The sequence below is a fragment of the Dama dama genome, chromosome 20, assembly GCF_033118175.1.
Source record: "Dama dama isolate Ldn47 chromosome 20, ASM3311817v1, whole genome shotgun sequence".
NCBI lineage: Eukaryota > Metazoa > Chordata > Mammalia > Artiodactyla > Cervidae > Dama > Dama dama.
Genome location: NC_083700.1, coordinates 22143739 through 22162043, shown reverse-complemented (window position 1 = coordinate 22162043; position 18305 = coordinate 22143739). Strand labels below are relative to the sequence as shown.

The 18305-nt window shown below is 45.5% G+C and overlaps 4 non-coding genes and 1 pseudogene across 4 annotated transcripts; 3 read left to right on the top strand and 2 right to left on the bottom strand.

Moving 5' to 3' along the window:
* Positions 1–3238: 3238 nt before the first annotated feature.
* Positions 3239–3312, top strand: TRNAN-GUU (transfer RNA asparagine (anticodon GUU)). The gene has a single exon. It is a non-coding gene; the product is annotated as a tRNA-Asn (tRNA).
* Positions 3313–4488: 1176 nt separating this feature from the next.
* Positions 4489–4560, top strand: TRNAE-UUC (transfer RNA glutamic acid (anticodon UUC)). The gene has a single exon. It is a non-coding gene; the product is annotated as a tRNA-Glu (tRNA).
* A 781-nt stretch (positions 4561–5341) lies between these two features.
* On the bottom strand, positions 5342–5412 carry TRNAG-CCC (transfer RNA glycine (anticodon CCC)). The gene has a single exon. It is a non-coding gene; the product is annotated as a tRNA-Gly (tRNA).
* Positions 5413–8144: 2732 nt separating this feature from the next.
* Positions 8145–8910, bottom strand: LOC133040163 (E3 ubiquitin-protein ligase RNF138-like; annotated as a pseudogene).
* A 6196-nt stretch (positions 8911–15106) lies between these two features.
* On the top strand, positions 15107–15179 carry TRNAV-AAC (transfer RNA valine (anticodon AAC)). The gene has a single exon. It is a non-coding gene; the product is annotated as a tRNA-Val (tRNA).
* Positions 15180–18305: the final 3126 nt, after the last annotated feature.

Sequence of the window (18305 nt, the reverse complement as noted above, 5' to 3'; positions counted from 1 at the left end):
CTTGTGGCTGACCTTGGCAACCAGCATTTCCAGGTCTTCTTGCCCGTGGAATCCAATGGGTGCAGCCAAACAAAGGAGATCAGAAGGGAGAGGGGAGGAATGTGAATGATAAAGGTTGCCTGTCATATCAGGCAGGTCTCCTGTATGTCATATCAGGCAGGTCTCCTGTATGTCAGGCAGATTCTTTACCATCTGAGCCACCAGGGAAGCCCAAAACAAACACGACCACAATGCATTGACCAGGAATCAAACCAGGTCTCCCGGGTGATAGGCGAGAATTCTACCACTGAGCCACCAACGCCCCTACTGAGAGGCTTTTTAAAAGAATAACCTAGATAGTGTTTTATTTAGCTCTTTCCAGGTGCAGGCCTGTCATGCCCTGTGCTTGTAGGATACTCTAGGCTTTCATCCTCTGCCCTCCGCAGCACCGGCTGCCGTCTGGCCTCTTGCAGGTTGCTTAGGTGGACAGTCAGTGGTGCTTTGATCCATCTGATCAAAGCACCTGGTTTCACCAGGAACCCCTCGTCCTCATCCCCACTGGCTCAGTCATATCTGACTCTTTTCGACCCCATGAACTGTAGCCAGTCAGGCTCCTCTTTCTATGGGATTTCCCCGCTACTTTGCTAGAAACCCATCGGGTGAGTGCAGCTCTCCCCTTCACTCTCACCTGGCTCCCTGTGTCCTGCAGGGATGATAAAGTGTCTGTCAGGACACAGAGGTGAAGAATGCTTCCCTGTGACTGGTGGAATACAGAACCAGATGGGAAACACGTCCAGGGAAGGGGGAATACCCTCAAGAGCTTTCCAGGACTGTTGTGCGGGTGCTGTCAGCTGGGTCTAAGGCCCAGGATAATAATGCTTAGTCTTGTGTTCTTCTGGCCTTGACCCAGTCCCAGGTCCAGTCTGAACTCAAGCACAGAGGCATCCTGCTTTACCACACATATTCCACTCTCCCTCTCTCCAAAGTGGGGGAGTGAACCACCTTTGCTAGAACCCATGTGGGTTGGGTTTTTTTTTCCTTGAACTTTCTGTTCTGCTGAAATGTAACTCAGGAATATAAAAAACCTTTAGCTTTGGATAAATTAGTGCTCTCCATGCTATGGACAAGAAAAAATTTCAAATTGATAGTAAGGATGAATCTTGAATGCTTTTAACACTCTAGATAATTCTAATAATTGATGTATAATTGTATAGAAAATGTTTGTCCTGTCATACTCTCAGAGATGACTCCTGGTATGCCTTACACAGCTTTAATAATTTTGGTCTAAAAACTACTTCATGTTGACTTTCAGATTTTCTAAAAATGTGGAAAATATTGGTGCCATACTACTGTAGATTGTAGAAGTCTTGGATTTATTTTCTATTCAAAATCCTAATGAAAGTGAACTGCCTAAATTTCCTGTAGTGCTTTGTTTCTCTTAAGCAAACTCTAATTCCAAAACATATTTCCATATATAAAATTCAAAATTCTGTTTCACAGAAAATTGAATACACCATATAATATTTTTTCAACGAAGATTAAGTCTTTTATTTATAGAAATCATAGTTACTTATATTCCCCTTTCAACGTGGGGGTAAATGTTTTTAGGTATCATCTTATACGTGAATATGTGACATCGCAGGTCATGCCCGCAACCATTTACTCACAGAGTCGACGGTGCGAAGCCTTGCGGTGCGAAGCCCCCTCGCGGGGCGGGACTCCGTGGGCTCAGCCTCTGCCTTTTACGCCAGACACCCAGGGGACCCGACGAGGGGGCGGCACTGGCGGGGTCGCTGCGCCCCTGGGCGGACGTTGGAGGGGCCGGGATCTGGTGGGCAGGGATGGGCAGAGCCGCCCGCGTCCAGCGAGGACGCCCCGGCTCGGTCCCACATCTGTCCGCCGTGTCCGTGAGAACCACGCCGCTGCGGGTCCCGGGAGCCGAAAGGCAGATCCCATTAGGGGAGTAAAAAGTGTTCTTTTAATTAGACAGAAGGGACCCACCGAGATTTGAACTCGGATCGCTGGATTCAGAGTCCAGAGAGGTCACCATTACACCATGGAACCCCTTCTGGAACCATCTGGCCTCCGCCGGCAGAGAACCGTATCCGCTTCTTTAGCCTCCAGACGTCCCACCCATAAGCTCAGGGCAGTTCTTCTAAGGCCCTGAGGAGACTCCAATACGGTTGACTCCCGCAGGTGCTCATCCCTCTTGCTTTCTCTCTGCTCCTCTCCTTTGATCGATGCAGCTCACTGTCACCTCAGAAAATGAGGTGAAATCCACTTTGGGTTTTGTGCCAGGGAGGACCCCCTTAGCTCTCCATCACCAACCACATAGTCTGCCTAGGTGACCAGAGTGTCCCATCTTGAGGTAAAATTTCTGCAAATAAGAATGTTATTTTCCTTTTCTTTGCCTTCACCCTTTTCCGATCATAGCCCAGAGGGGGCAGACGGATGTCAGGGCAGGAAGCGGGGTTTCCTGGGTCCCTCAGTTTCCTCATAGGGCTGATTACACTCCTAAGCCGCCCCCACCTCTTACGTGTAACATATAAAGCGTGTCAGCGGTGGAGTGGGAGTGGAGGCAGGAGAACGCTTCTTTTATTCTTCATATACTTCTGATTTGGAGAGGGGTAAGTTATTCTTACAAGTGTCTATTTGCTAAATTTACAATGTGAGTAAAACTAGCCATTTAAAGAAAATGCTCAGACAAACCAGCTATACTCACTCACAGGGAAGTCAATGGCGCTCAGTGGCATTCAACTCTTTGTGTCCCTAGGGACTGTAGCCCGCCAGACTCCACTGTCCAAAGATTCTCCAGGTAAGAATACTGGAGTGAGTGGCCATTCCCTTCTCCAGGGGATCTTCCAAAATCAGGGATTGAGCCAGGGTGTCCTGCATTGTAGACGGATTCTTGCAGTCTGAGCTCCCAGGGTAGCCCACTCTGGTGGACCGCCTGGTGGACACAGGAAACCAAAGCACAGACCCGGAGGCCTTTGCCAGGGGGGGCCAACTCTCATTCATCGGGTGTAGGCGACGAAACGGGCAGGGCCATCATGAGAGCCAACCCGGTGTTCAACTGTTCTTGGATCTATTTCGGTTCAGGCCCGGAAGGTTCGAGCCCTGGATCCCGGATTCTCTGGGGGCGCTGGCATCTGTAGCGGGTAGTGGGCAGGGAAACGGCATCGTTTCTCTGGGGGCCAGAGTGTTTAACCCGGGAATGAGTGTCTACTCCAAAGGGAGTCCAAAAGCATCGCGTACTGCTGTCTCTGTGGCGCAATCGGTTAGCGCGTTCGGCTGTTAACCGAAAGGTTGGTGGTTCGAGCCCACCCAGGGACGGTGCGGTGATATTTCAGACAACACCAAAGAGACTCCTTTTTGCCAGGAGGACACCGGAGAAGTGCTGCGGCGAAACGGCTTGCGGAGAAAGAGCGCAGGAGTCAGGTGCAAAGGGGCAGCGGGGAGGGCGGCTCCCCGGTGGACTGGGAGCCTCGGTCATTCCTGAGAGCCCGGAGCGCTGACCGCCGGCGCCGTGGAAAGGGCCACCGAGGCGCGGGTCCGCAGCGCGGGAGGGGCGGCGTCCACACCGCTGGGCTGCGGGGTCTCCTGGGCCTCGAGCGCCCCCAGTCCCCGCCTCCTGCGGCTTCCGGGAGCTGGGGAGTCGGCGGGGGCGACCCCTGAACTCAGGCTGCGCAGCTGAGGGTCTGAGGATTCTGCGTTGGGTGCGGGACCCCGAAGGCAGCCTGTGGGGGCGCGAGGGTCCTCACTTCAGGGGAGAGGAGGAACCCTAAAGCAGGGCCCTCGGGGGCCGCCGTCTCCGTGCCTGAGAGAGCTAGGGGCGTCAAGGTCCCTCTCTCAGAGTTAAGAGTCGGTGGTGTGGAAAGCGGTGGCGGGACCTCGGGATTTCTTGGATACAGTGTTCAGAAGTGGAAAATGTCCCGTTTCCGTAGTGTAGTGGTTATCACGTTCGCCTCACACGCGAAAGGTCCCCTGTTTGAAACCCGGCGGAAACGGAGCTCCTCGTTCTCTTTTTCCCAAGATGTGCGTTTTCATTGGCAAAACCGACAGGCGCGAAAGGCCCGGGGTGAGGCAGGGGACGCAGCTGTAGGCAGAGTTGGTGACCACCTGGAAGTTTATTCAGCTCTCCGAGAGGCCCCGAAGCCAGGGCAGAGATCTGGAGGTGGACGGATCCGCTCATCACCCGCCACTCATCACCGAGCCTGACTCCAAAGAAAACCGAGGTTCACGCATAGAGCAAGACCTGGGCTCGGCAGCACGCCGCGCTAGAGCGAGAGCAGGAGGGACCCAGCCCGCTACTTTGTGTCCTTGCCCCGGAGCAAAAGCGACGCCCAGGACAGGAGAGGCGAAGGCCGATGAGCTGCGAGGGCAGGGCTGGGAGCCTCGCACATAGCCCTGGGCCGCTGCGACATTTCCTTTCCAGCTTTCTGACTTTCTGAAGGGTCATCTTGCACTCACCTTTCACCTGAAGCTAAATAAGCCATTTTTGTCTACAGCTCCCTGGTGGTCTAGTGGCTAGGATTCGGCGCTTTCACCGCCGCGGCCCGGGTTCGATTCCCGGTCAGGGAAAACCTTCTTTCTTCCAGCGTCTGCACTCACACAAGTCTCTCTCTTCCTGCCCACATCGGAACTGTATTTTGCTTAAAGGTCCAATGCAGAACATTTCTGCACAGAGTTTCTAAATGCCGCTGAGTCCCCGCCTCAGGGTCCTGGACCTCACGCTGGCTTTTGGAGCTCAGATGCTATGAACAACCTAGGCTGGTCAGCTCTGGCCTCCACTCTTTCCTCCTGGCATGGTAAACCCAGAGTCCTACTTAACAGAGTTTCCATTCAAAGAGAATGTGAGGCTTCAGTTCCAAAAATTCATTAAAAACCTAAAGCAAAAGCTTTCCTAAGATACCAAAAGTTTGCAAGAATACTCACATCCTATATTCTGTACCTAAGTGCCCAGGTGCCATCACATTCTTTCTTTATGTAAGAGTTACGACATCACTTGGTAGTAATGTGCCGATATCTCAGGATTGTTCCTTTCCTTTGGCGTCCCTCTCAAAGCTAACTTCCCTGGGACCTGTCTTCCAAGGCCAGGGAACAGCTTTACCGTCCAGAAGAGGGCCCTCTTGGCCCTTAGGGAACCTGAAATCTGTTCTCTTCTGGGTTGCTCAGTCTTTTTGAACTTTTTGCCAGCCCTTGTAGCATTCCTCTGTCCATGGGATTCTCCAGGCAAGGATACTGGAGTGGGTTGCCATTTCCTTCTCCAGGGGATCTTCCCAGCCCAGGTCTCCTGTATCTCCTCATACAGATTCTTTACCTTCTGAGCCACCAGAGAAGCCCAAAACAAGCAAGACCACGATGCATTGGCCGGGAATCAAACCCGGGTCTCCCGCGTGGGAGGCGAGAATTCTACCACTGAACCACCAATGCCGCTCTTGAGGGGAAGTCCGCAACGACTGCCTAGTTGCAGTTCTATTCAGCTCTTTCTCAAGCGCGGGCCACTCATGCCGTTTGTTCCCAGGACGGTCTAGGCTTTCATCCTCCGCCCTCCGCGGCACCGGCTGCCCTCTGCCTCCTGAGGGTTGCTTTGGCGGGCAATCAGGTGTGCTCTGGCTCCGTCTGAGTGGTGGAACCGCCTGCTGCTCGTGCTCACTGGCTCAGCCTTGTCCAACTCTTTGCGACCCCTTGGACTCTCGCCCACCAGGCCCCTCTGTCCATGGGACTTCCACGCTCCTTTGCTAGAAACCCGTCGAGGCAGTGCAGCTGCCCCCTTGGCTCTTGCCTGGTTCCCTGTGCCCTGCACGGAGCATCAAGTGTTCTGTCAGGACACAGGGGTGAAGAGTCCTTCCCTGTGGTTGGAGGCTGAGAGAACCAGATGGGAAATGCTGCGAAGGGAGGGGCATATTCTCAAAAGCTTTCCAGAGCTGCTGTGTGGCTGCGCTCGGTTGGGTGGCTGCCCTGTGACAATAATGCTTAGTCTTGTGTTCTGGCCTGGACCCAGTCCCAGGTCCACTCTGAATTCAAGCACAGAGGCACCCTGCTTTCCCACACATACGTCGTTCTGCCTCTCTCCAAAGCGGAGTTCTGAACCACCCTTTCCATCTCAGTGACTAGCAACCATGTGAGGTTTTTTTCTTTTTTTTTTCCCTTTAACTTTGTTTTACCGAAATGTAACTCAGGAATATAAAAAAGGTTTAACTTTAGATAAATTAGTGCTCTCCATGCTGCAAACAAGAATTACATTCAAGTTGATAATAAGGATGAACCTCAAATACTTTTAACACTCTAGAGAATTCTAATAATTGATGTATAATTACATAGAAAATATTTGTCCTGTCACGCTCCCAGAGATAACTCTTGGTATGCCCCACACTGCTTGAAATTTTGGTCTAAAAACTACCTCATGGTAACTTTCAGATTTATTATTATTTATAAATTTTAAAATTATGTGTCCCAGTAAATTAAGTATACCATATAATATCTTTTAAATCAAGGTTAAGTTTTTTGATTCTCAAAATCATGGTGACTTAATTATTCCCCTTTTAATTTGGGGTAAATGTTTTTAGCTATCATCTAATATGTGATTCTAAGTTACATTTATCTGCCACAATTCGGCTCAACTTGCAATTTTAAGATCTATCATTAACTTTAAGTTCTTTTTTTCTCAAAATTAACATTTTTATTAAATCAAGTTACAAAAAATTCACTGTAGAAAAGTCAACAAGGGTTTTAACAAAACCAAAATATACCTTTTGATACAACATATGTGTATATTAGCAGCAAACTACTTCTGAGATTTTATGTTCTTTTAGTTACTTAATTTAAAGAAAGCATAAACAATTATATTAGTATGGAATGTCAGCTAATCCACTCTTCAGCTTTATTCTGTGATTTGGGCCTTCGAGTACAAGTTATTTTATGACTTTCCTTAATGAATACTAAGAATGAACTCAATTTTGACTGAAATGTAGTGAAACAGAGTGGCTGGTAGGATCCATCTCACTCCTATAGTCCCGCATTATCTTTAAGATAACAAATGAGCACCATGTAAACATATAATTGTGTAGGTGTATAAACTCAGTTTTTAAGGTGTCAGAGTAGCCAAGTAGACAACTTAGCATTTGACTGTTACTTTAAAAATTTTGGTAACATACAAAATTTTAATCAACTCAGATAAACACATCAACCGCATATTACTTGTCCCTTTAAAAAATCTTAATAGAAATTCTGCATATAACCAGACAAATTGCATGCTTACATGTGTATATACACATACAAAAGTGCATGTATATATACATACACATCTTGAGCTTTGAACAAGTTTCTAAATTGAGATGAAGTCAAACCTCTCATTTAAATATAGAGAGAGAATGTAGTATCACCAACTGCAAGTTTGTAATAAAAGGTTCATCATAGCTAACCAGCAATTCTGTTATTGAAAATTCTGAGGCCAAAGAGCTGTAATTCAGCTTACTGTACTTGAGGCTTAGAAATCAGTCAGCCAAACAAACAAGATTTGACATTACCAACTGTCCACCAAAGAAATCCATTTTTCTCTTGATATTTCCTTCTAATAGCCAAAAGGAAATATCTATACAGTGAGCTTTTGCTTTTTAAAGAGTTAAAATTATTAAAGAAATCTCACTAGTCTTCAAAAATGCTAAATATTATATAAATACAATTTTCTTATAGTTGAATTCTGCAGCTAGAATCTCTATTTTAGAAAGTTTTCTTTTGATTGTTTCATTTAGCACTTCAAGTCTCCATTTGCAACTCAAATAACTGGCTCAGTTTTGTTAGGTTTATATTAATCACATCATTCAGAATTTGGTACTGTGTTACCTGTGTGCAATAATGTCAATGGGAGGAACTGCACCAAATTTCAAAAGTAAGGAAAAATTCAAGAACACGTAATGCAAAAAAGATAAGTACAATAGGGATTCTCTTTTCACCACTAATGAAATATAATCCTTTTAATGTTTATAAAGATAATGTCCTAAGATTTATCTTTTAACTTATCAAAAGAATTAAGATTTTACATGGCCCACCTTTATTATTGAATTAAAAATCTAAAACAATAGACTGAATTACTTTTATTAATATACACATCAAGTTATTGAAATGGTGACTTCCTGTAGTTTTCTTCTTAAAGATGGCACTTGCAGGTACAAAGATGCAGAGGTGTCTACAGCCTTCAGATGTTTACTAGAGAAGATTCTTCAACAGCAGTTTGATACGGGGTTTCCTCATCTAGCTGAAGATTCGCAAGTTCTCCATAATCAAACTGATGCCTTTGATTTAGATGACTAACAAAATTTCTAGTAACCTGGCTAGGATCTCCCCAAGGAAGAGACACACAAATAGGACACGTCACAGGAACTATCTGAAATAGGTGGTTACTGTTACAATGATCCTGTCAACTCTGTCCGGTAAAATTTGATTCTTGACACAAAGGACACTTAAAGGTAGGCTGCCCAGAAGAACTTGTATTCCCTTGGTAAGTTTCTGTGTTATCAGATGCAGATATTTCACTCCTGTTACTGTTCCCTACTGAATCTTGAGAGACCTGAAAGTTTGGAATGATAGAAGAAGCACCATATTCATCTTGATACTTCTTACAAGATTTGTAATGATGTCTCATGCGATAGAATTTAATCTGTTTTGCACAGCATCTGCAGCTACCAGAAAATGTCCTCATGATATTTTCAAGGTCTAAGGCCATTCAGGACATGCTCCCTCTCTTCTAGTCACACTTCCACAACAGAGGGGACAATGTATTCCACTTTCTTTCATTGCAGTCAGGAAACTTTCTACAGAAAACATGCTGACAGGCCGCAGTCCGCACGGGCATTTTGAGCACCTCCTGACAGACGGGGCAGTAGAAATCATCTTCAGTGTAGGATGTGCCGCAGAGACCTCCTTGGCCATGGCGGGGGGGGGGGGGGGGGGCCGGGGACGAGGGATGAAGGCGATGACAGCAGCAGCGGCCGAGGTGGTGGTGGCAGCCAGGGGCCCACTCCCTGCGTGAACCTTAACTTTAAGTTCGTTAACTGATATCAAATTGGTTGAATTAATGTATAATCTTTGCCTGGAGAATTTCTAATTACGGTAGAAATAATGCTGCCCATATTTTTATAGATTATATATAGAAGGGCTATAGCTTAACAGCTTAAGAGGATGTGTGGGTACCCTTAGGAGATGTTCCTGAATGTAGCCATAATGTCACTTGAAGATGAGTACAACACATGGACTCTCTAAGCTAAGTAAGGACCTGTTGCTTATCTGAGGTACTCCTTTATTTAAAAAAAAAAAAAAATTCCTGGTTCTTAGTTACCTGCCTTCTAGATCTCAAGTCACCCATTTTCCCATGTGCTATGTAATTCTTTTTTTACTCAGTGCTGGGGTCCTTATGCGCTGGCAGGCAGATGAACCTGAGAAGAACATGACAGGTTGTTCTCCTGCTGTGATTCTTGTGTGTGTGTGTGTGTGTGTGCGTGTGTGTGAATCATATTTTTGATGCCTCCTGGTGTGAATGCACCAAGGAGTGGGACCTTGACTTTGCTCCTGATATAGCAGTTTTCCTGGAGAAGGGCCTGGTACCTGGTGAGCACCTAGAAAGTGCTTCCTGATTGAGGGACTCCTAATCCACAGTCCTGGAAAATGGGTAAGATCCACAGTAGCTTAGAGTATAAGGGACAGAGAGAGACAGAAAGGCACACACTCCAAGAGGGAAAGAGAAGGGCAGAGGGAAATGTCCTACAACCTAGAGACATCCTCAACTGAGTACAGAAAATCCAAAGAGCTCTTGTTTCCTCAGGAGCTTCAACTGAGGAATCAGTGGAAGTTGACCCAATAATTCTCAGGATCCAGGTTTGCACAAGATGCATTATCGGTTCAGTATTAAGTAGCTTGCAACAATTTGTCTCAAATGAGATAATTTTTGCAGATGTAGCCACGTACTGTTGAGATATCATTCAGAGACAGCCTCGGGCTTGCAAATGCACCTGTACCGGAGGGAGACCCCTCATTAGCTTGTGGCTTAGGTGGTGGTGGCAGCCAGGGGCCCACACCCTGCGCGAACCCTAACTTTAAGTTCTTTGACTGATATCAAATTGGTTGAATTAATGTATAATCTTTGCCTGGAGAATTTTTAAATACGGTAGAAATAATGCTGCCCATATCCAACCTAAGCCAAAATACAACTCATAAAGGGGAGGTAAGACGACAAATGTCTGGAACCAGTGAGTATTTTTTTTTTTTTTCTTTAAACTCCTGTAATCCATAAGCTGCTCTGCAAGAAGCTCTCCAGAGTCATTCTGGCTGGTCTTCTCTGGAGTGAATTACTGGGTCACCACTATAAACACTTATAATTATTAGAATACTTTCCGATCAGCTTGGAAGTTTAGCTGCTGAGTATGTGCAATCTCTGGGTAATGTACACATCGTCTTTTCAATGCACCTCCCACTAAGTTGAGTCAGTAGGGCACAAATTCCTTTGTTAGAGTAACAGACATGAGTACTGACAATTTCTTGTGATGGCAAGACCATGAAGAAAAAGACTCTTTCCTTGAGTTGGCAAAATACACTGGAATATAAATTAGAACATCTATTTAGGGAAAACTAAGAACATAAAGGGATGCCTTCAGTTTCTAGCAAAGGTGCAGTGACAGAAATCAGATTAACCCTCCTTCCTAAATCTCACTCTCAGCCTTTGTCCCACTTCCAAAGGAATAAAAGACAAAAACCATGAAATACTGGTTTCTAAGACACAGGAATTCAGGCAGCAAAGGATGGCAAGCCTTGAGAGGCGACCAACAAACAAGATGAGTCTTGCCATGGGTCCAGCTTCCTGCTTTCAGTGAGTTCCCAGCCTGGGAACCAAGAGGAAGATTTGAGGTCAATCTACTGGACTCTGGAGATGAAGCTGAGAGCTGGTGGAGAGCAATCAGCTAGAGTTCACAGGACAAAGATCCAGTGATTCTTATTTCCAAAAATGAACTAGAGAACAAAGGTATGGACATCAAGGTGGAAAGGGGAGTTGGGGGAATTGGGAAATTAGGATTTGCCTATATACACTATTGATGCTATGTATACAATAAATATCAAATGAGAATCTATTGTATGGCATAGGGAACTACTGTATGCTCTGTGGTTACCTAAATGAGAAGGAAATCCACAAAAAAGGAGATATATGTATGTGTATAGCCAATTCACTGTGCTATTAACACATCATAATTTACACATCATAAAACAGCTATATTCGAAGAAAAGTTAATAATAATGAAAAGAAACACGAAGAAAGGTCTAGTGATGAGAGAGAGTGGGAGAGAGAGAGAATGCTAGGATATGAATGGGTCTCCCTCAAGTACTCAGCAGAGTAATGAAAAGGGTATTTTATGAAGAAAGTGCCTGAGGCCAAGAAAACAAAGTTTTAAAAAGATCCTGGAACAATGCCTGGTGCTCACACAGGACAAGCAATTTTATGTAAGTGATCTCCCCAGACAGACTGGACTACTTATAACTCAGGGGTCATTAGGAAGAACATTCAAAAAACTCTTGTGATGAACAGGGAGGCCTGGCTGTTAAAATGCTGCACTCAAGATGCCCATAAATTTGGAAAACTCAGCAGCGGCCAGAGGACTGGAAAAGGTCAGTTTTCATCCCAGTCCCAAAGAAAGGCAGTGGCAAAGATTGTTCAAACTATTGCACAATTGCGCTCATCTCACATGTCACCAAAGTAATGGTCAACATTCTCACAGTGAGGTTTTCCCAGTATGTGAACTGAGAACGTCCAGATGTGCAAGCCGGATTCAGAAAAGGCAGAGGAGCCGGAGATCAATTTGCCAACATCCGTTGGTTCATAGTAAAAGCAAGAGAGTTCCAGAAAAACATCTACTTCTGCTTTATTGACTACGCCAAAGACTTTGACTGTGTGGATCACAACAAATTGTGGAAAATTCTTCAAGAGATGGGAATACCAGACCACCTTACCTGCCTCCTGAGAAAGCTGTATGCAGGTGAAGAAACAACAGTTAGAATCGGACATGAAACAACGGACTGGTTCCAAATTGTGAAAGGAGTATGTCAAGACTGTATGTTGTCACCCTGCTTATTTAACTTCTATGCAAAGTACATCATGTGAAATGCCAGCCTAGATGAAGCACAAGCTGGAATGAATATTTCTGCAAGAAATATCAATAACCTCAGATATGCAGATGACACCATCTTTATGGCAGAAAACGAAGAGGAAGTCAAGAACCTCTTGATGAAAGTGAACGTGGAGAGTGAAAAAGCTGGCTTAATATTCAACATTCAAAAAACGAAGATCATGGCATCTGGTCCCATCACTTCATGGCAAATAGGTGGGGAAACCATGGAAACAGTGACAGACTATTTTCTCGGCTCCAAAATTACTGTAGATGGTAACTGCAGCCATGAAATTAAAAGACGCTTGCTCCTTGGAAGAAAAGCTCTGACCAACATAGACAGCACATTAAAAAGCAGAGGTATTACTTTGCCGGCACAGGTCCATCTAAACAAAGCTATGGTTTTCCCGGTAGTCATGTATGGATGTGAGAGTTGGACTATAAAGGAAACTGAGTACCAAAGAATTGATGCTTTTAAACTGTGGTGTTGGAGAAGTCTCTTGAGAGCCCCTTGGACTGCAAGGAGATCCAAACAGTTCATCCTAAAGGAAATCATTCCTGAATATTCTTCGGAAGGACTGATGCTGAAGTTGAAGCTCCAATAGTTTGGCCACCGATGGGAAGAGCTGACTCAGTATAAAATCCCTGATGCTGGAAAGATTGAAGGCAAGAGGAGAAGAGGGTGACTGAGCATGAGATGGTTGGATGGCATCACTGACTCAGTGCACATGAGTTTGAAGAAACTCCAGGCTTTGGTGAAGACAGGGAAGCCTGGTGTGTTGCCATCCTTGGGGTCGCTACTGAACTGAAGAAATCTGGCAAGAGTTCCTCACCGCCGGAAAGCTCCACAGGGCCGACAACCAGCCCACCTTTCTCTGCTCTGAGTCACCTTGGAGAACAAGCCACAGTCAGTGAATCCAAGGAGGGCACAGGACAAAGCTGACTGCAGGATACTTTTACCTCCTGATATCCCCTCACCTTTTCATCTGGGCCCTACATCGTCTCTACCTGTGACACCTATCATCTCTCTGAAAACCAAGAAGTTCATCCCTTGTGAAGACACTTCGCTTTCCCTCACTCCAGCACAAGTGCGGGACAATCTGATTTGAGTCAGAGAACAAAAGGGAACGAATTCAACTCCACACCGCGGTTTCCAGCCAAAGACACAATGATAAAGAGGGTCAGGCTCTGCGGATTGAGCTGATCGAGGAGGAAAAGCAGCCGGTCCTCGTGCCGCTCTCAGAGGAGGCCCCGAAATCAGGTCAAGATCAGGTAGTAAATGGAGCCACCCATCACCAGCTGAGAACCAAGTGGCCCCTGCTTCACAAGGAAACAGGTTCAGAAAGAGAGCTTGACCTCTCACCAAACCTGGATTCCAGGTCTTCCCACACGACCTGCGGAACCTCCCTTGTCCACTTCTTGGATGAGGCTGAATCTCTGATCCAGGCGTTGGGCGGCCGTCGTTGCGCTTTGTCACATCTTCGGGGGCAGGGGATGGATCCGTCGCCTCAGCGCGCTCCACTCGCGGGCTCTGAAACCCTGCGCCTACCATTTCTGCCGCAGGCAGCCGTGTGTCTCTGGTCCCTCGGGCGTCCGCTGTGCGCCCACCCTGACGGGGAGAGGACCACCGCACCCTCGTCCCGTCCAAGTGGGGCGTCAGCGTCCCGGACGCGACAGAAGACGATGAATCCCCTCCTCTGTCTGGACGTGGGAGCTGAAATCTAGGACCTGCAGGGGAAGAAAGCAAGGGGAAATCTCAAAGAAACGCCCTCATCTAAAGCCATTTTCCAGTCCGCCTCTTTGGGAACTCAGGCCTCTAGGGCGAGTGAGGGTGCTGTCGGGCGGGCTCACCCTCGACCGCGCTCGGAGTCCCCGCGCAACCAGGAGGAGCCCTGCGGCCCGGACGCGGCCCGCGCCTTCCTCGGGGTCTCAGCCGGTGAACCTCAGACGCGAAGGCAGCGCCGGCCGCCCCGAGAAGAGGAAAGCCACGGCTGGAGAAAACGGCACATGCAGTCCCCAAATTGAGACGCTCCACTTCTAAAGGAAACCAGAGACAGACACACAGACAACATTGCATTAAAGTCCTTCAGCGAGAAGAAACTCGGCCTGCTGTGAAGTAAATACGAAAACCCTTCAAGTCACCGGCTTTCTGACAAAACGCCTTTACCTCTCTGTTCAATTCGCGTTCCACGACCTGTTGAACTGCAAAATTATAAAAGGAAAACCAGAGGCGTTTCAGACATTGTGAATTGTAAAACAAAGCCGGCCTTCACGAAGAATGTCAAGTCTGAAGAGGAAGGAATGAAGACGGTCAGATCTGCGTGGACCGCGCTTCCTGCGGGGCCTGGTCGGCAAAGGAATTCAACAAATGACCTGAGCCTCAGCCTTTGCTGCGCTTCCTGCTAAACGTGGACGTGAGATGCAAGTCTGGACTGAAACTAGGGGACTAGAATCAGCCACAGAGGCAGGAATCCGAGGAACCCCCGGTGCCAGGCGGCGCCGGAGAAGCGCTGCTGTGAAAGGCCTGTGAGAGGGGCGCACGGGTCGGGCGGCGCAGAGGGGGGGCGGGTCCTTTGTTTCCCGAGTGGGATTTAAAGCATCGAGCCCGGTCCCCGCTGGCGCCATGAAAAGGGACGCTAAGGCGCGGATCTGCCGCCGGAAGGGATGCGTCCACCTTGACGGACGTGGGGCCACCTGGGGCTCAGACGCACCTTCCTCCCCCCGCTCCTGAGGCTTCTGAGAACTGGGGAGTCAGCGGGGGCGACCTCTGCGCTTGGGCGCAAAGCTGGCACACAGGGACCTCGCTCCGGGAGAGGCGGAGAGGCGAGGAACCCTTCATCAGGGCTTTTCAAGACCGGCAGATCCTTACTTGACTAATTGCCTGTGTTTCCAGAGTCCGCTTCCTTTGAAAATTTGACGGTCAGGTGTGTTCAAGCATGCAGCTCTTGAATATGTCGCTAAGGACAAGTGGTCGCGCAGTTTCCGTAGTGTAGTGGTTATCACGTTCGCCTAACACGCGAAAGGTCCCCGGTTCGAAACCGGGCGGAAACAACTTCACTTTTCCCCCAGACTTTCAGATTCATATTTTAAACACACAGTAGAGGCCTGCCGCGTGGAGTGATGTTGGGAGCTTCAGCTTCAGCATCATTCCTTCCAGTGAATATTCAGGGTTGATTTCCTTTAGGACTGACTGATTTGATCTCTCCTTGACCTGCAGACAGGTTTCTCAGCAGGCAGGTAAGGTGGTCTGTTTTTCCAATCTCTTGAAGAATTTTCCATATTTTGTTGTGATCCACACAGTGAAAGGCTTTAGTGGAGTCAATGAAGCAGAAATAGATAACTTTCTGTAATTCTCTTGCTTTTTCTATGATACAATGGAGGAAAAATGGAGGGAAAACGGAGGAAAAGGATAGAATCAAATTAATTGGGAACATATATGGAAAAGGTTAAATAGAGAGTCCTATAAACAGTGGAGGAAATTTCATAGGTAAAAGGAGTTTACAGGGTGATGATGATGAGCCTACTCTGATGCATTCTAGGATTCTCAGTCAACCTGCTTTCCTCCAGAGATCCTCTCTGAGGATCAGAGACTACCTGCATGTACGTCCTTGTCTGTGTGTGTGTGTGTGTGTGTGTGTGTGGTGTATATACACAGATATACATATAGTAAGGTCCATTGCTTGTATATTAGTTTTATGTTTCTATGTAGTCATAAATATATATACATATATATATATCTGTTATGTAAAATTCTGGGTCTTATGTCATGTATAGGAATGTTTTTCACTGTAAAACCTTCATTTTTTTTTAACTGGGGGATTTCTGAAGCAAGGAATTGGACTACTGTTCCCCTTTTGATGAGCTGGTCAGATGAACTAGTAAACTGGCAGATTCCACTAGCCCAGGAGGTTACTGCTGGTCAGACGGGATTCCTTCACTCTCTCTTGAAAGATCCACTGCCACTGAAAGATATCTGTAACTTAAAAGAAAGCCACACCCAGACTTTATGCAGTGTAGCGCCAAAATGCAAGAGCTTACACTCAATGGTGACATGCAAAGTGCCATGTGCTAAGGCACTGTCTACGAGTTTTAAATGGATGAACTCACTTTATCCTTTCAACCGGCTTCTATCATATCATCATCCTCATTTCACATATGAGAAATCTGAGGCATGGAAGGTTAAATAACTTATCTAGTCACTCAAGCAGTGAGTGGGATCTGAGAGCAGCAATTTGAACCGGAGCCTGCCTGGCTCCACAGGATATGGTGCTGGTCAAAGAGGAACACAAATGGTAAAAATGTTTGGCAAGAAATTTAAGCCTATATATTTCTTTCACAAAACACCAAGGAGGAGTCATGTGACATGAATAAAACTGCAGTATCCTCATGACCCACTTGTCTCCCAAACACCTTTCTTATTCCAAGAGCTGCTCCCCTTGAATCCCCAACTTAAACACACCTTCTGCAAGAACTAGGTTTTTCCTCCCTTTTGTGCTTTCCTCTCACCTTTCCAATACCTCTTTCATAGTGCTTCTGTTCTCTCACTTCCAGGTCATTCATTTTTTAAAATTTAAAAATGTTAAATACATCTAAAGAAGAAAATAAGCAGTCATCTGTAGCCCCACCTCCTAGAATGAACTGCTGTTAACATCTTTGCACATTTTCCTTCAAATCTACTTTTACATTATTCTAAGTTGTAGCAAAAGTGCATGGGTTCATGCTAAGTCATTTCAGTCCTGTCTGACTCTTTGGGACCCATGGACTGTAGCCCGCCAGGCTCCTGTGACCATGAGAGGATTCCAGGTAAGAATATGGAGTGGGTGGCCATACCCTCCTCCAGGGAATCTTCCTGAACCAGGGATAGACCCCACATCTCTTGTGTCTCTTGCATTGGCAGGTGCGTTCTTTACCATTAGTATCACTTGAGAAGCTCCTACACTCTATATGTTATTTTAAAAAATTGAAATGATGCAGAAAATACAAATAGGTAAAATTTTGAAACACTTTAAATTCAAAAGTAACTTCTGTTAATGTAGGTAAATGATAATGGAGTCATTTAGGAATATCAACTGAGAGGAGAATATATATATATATATATATATATATATATATATATATATACACACATATATGCTTTTATGTGATTGAGCTTTTATAGAATCTATTCCAACTTTAAAGTATTTCAATTTACTAGTGTATAAATTGAATGAAAAAAACACAAAAATGAAGAAACTGTTGAACTTTCAATCAAATTGTTGACCTTAAGAGACATACATTTCTAAAAGAACCCTCTATGCTAATAAAAATAAAGAGTGTGATTGAATTAAGTTACTAAAATCTGGAATGATTTTTCTTATTATTTTTTAAAAAAATCAAATATCTTAAGAATTAATTTTAAAATAATACAATCTATCTATTTCGAGTTCAATGACTTTTGACAAGTCGATGTACCCATGGAACCACTACCCTGTTCAGGAGCATCTCCAGTATTCCAAAATAGCCTCTTGTGCCCCTTTGCAGTCAACCCCCCCTAACACTCCCTGTCCCAAGTACTCAATGATCTAGTTCTTTTCACTAGGGATTAGTTTGGCTCATCTAGTAATCCCCATAGGTGGCTCCCCAGAATATGTACTCTTCTCAACACTCAGGGTGATGTTTTAATCCGTATTGTTGTCATGTATCAGGAATTTGTTTCATTTTATTCAGGAGTAGTATTCCTTTGAGTGAATATGTCACAATTATATCTATTCACTTGGTGATGGACATTTGAATGGTTTTCAATTTGGGGACTATTATGAACAAAGCTACTATAAGCAAGTCCCTTTTGTGGGCATATGTTTTATAAATTCCATTTAAAATTTTCTATTCTCTAATATACATTTATTTTGTGAATGGATGTTACATTCATAAAGACAAAATTTATTGAAATATTTAAAAATGTATTCAAATGTTAAACAGACGGAAGTACCAGCTTATCTTTGGTTGTTTCCTACCAAAACATACTTAATATTGGCCACCTTCTGTGCCAGCTGTGTTATTTGATTATCTCATTTAATCTACACAATAGCTTTATGAAGTACTTATTATTTCTTTCCTATGACACTTGTAAAATTTGCCTAGCAAATTGGACTTGACCCAAGGTCAAAAGGAAGGTAAGTAGTGGCACGAGGACTAATA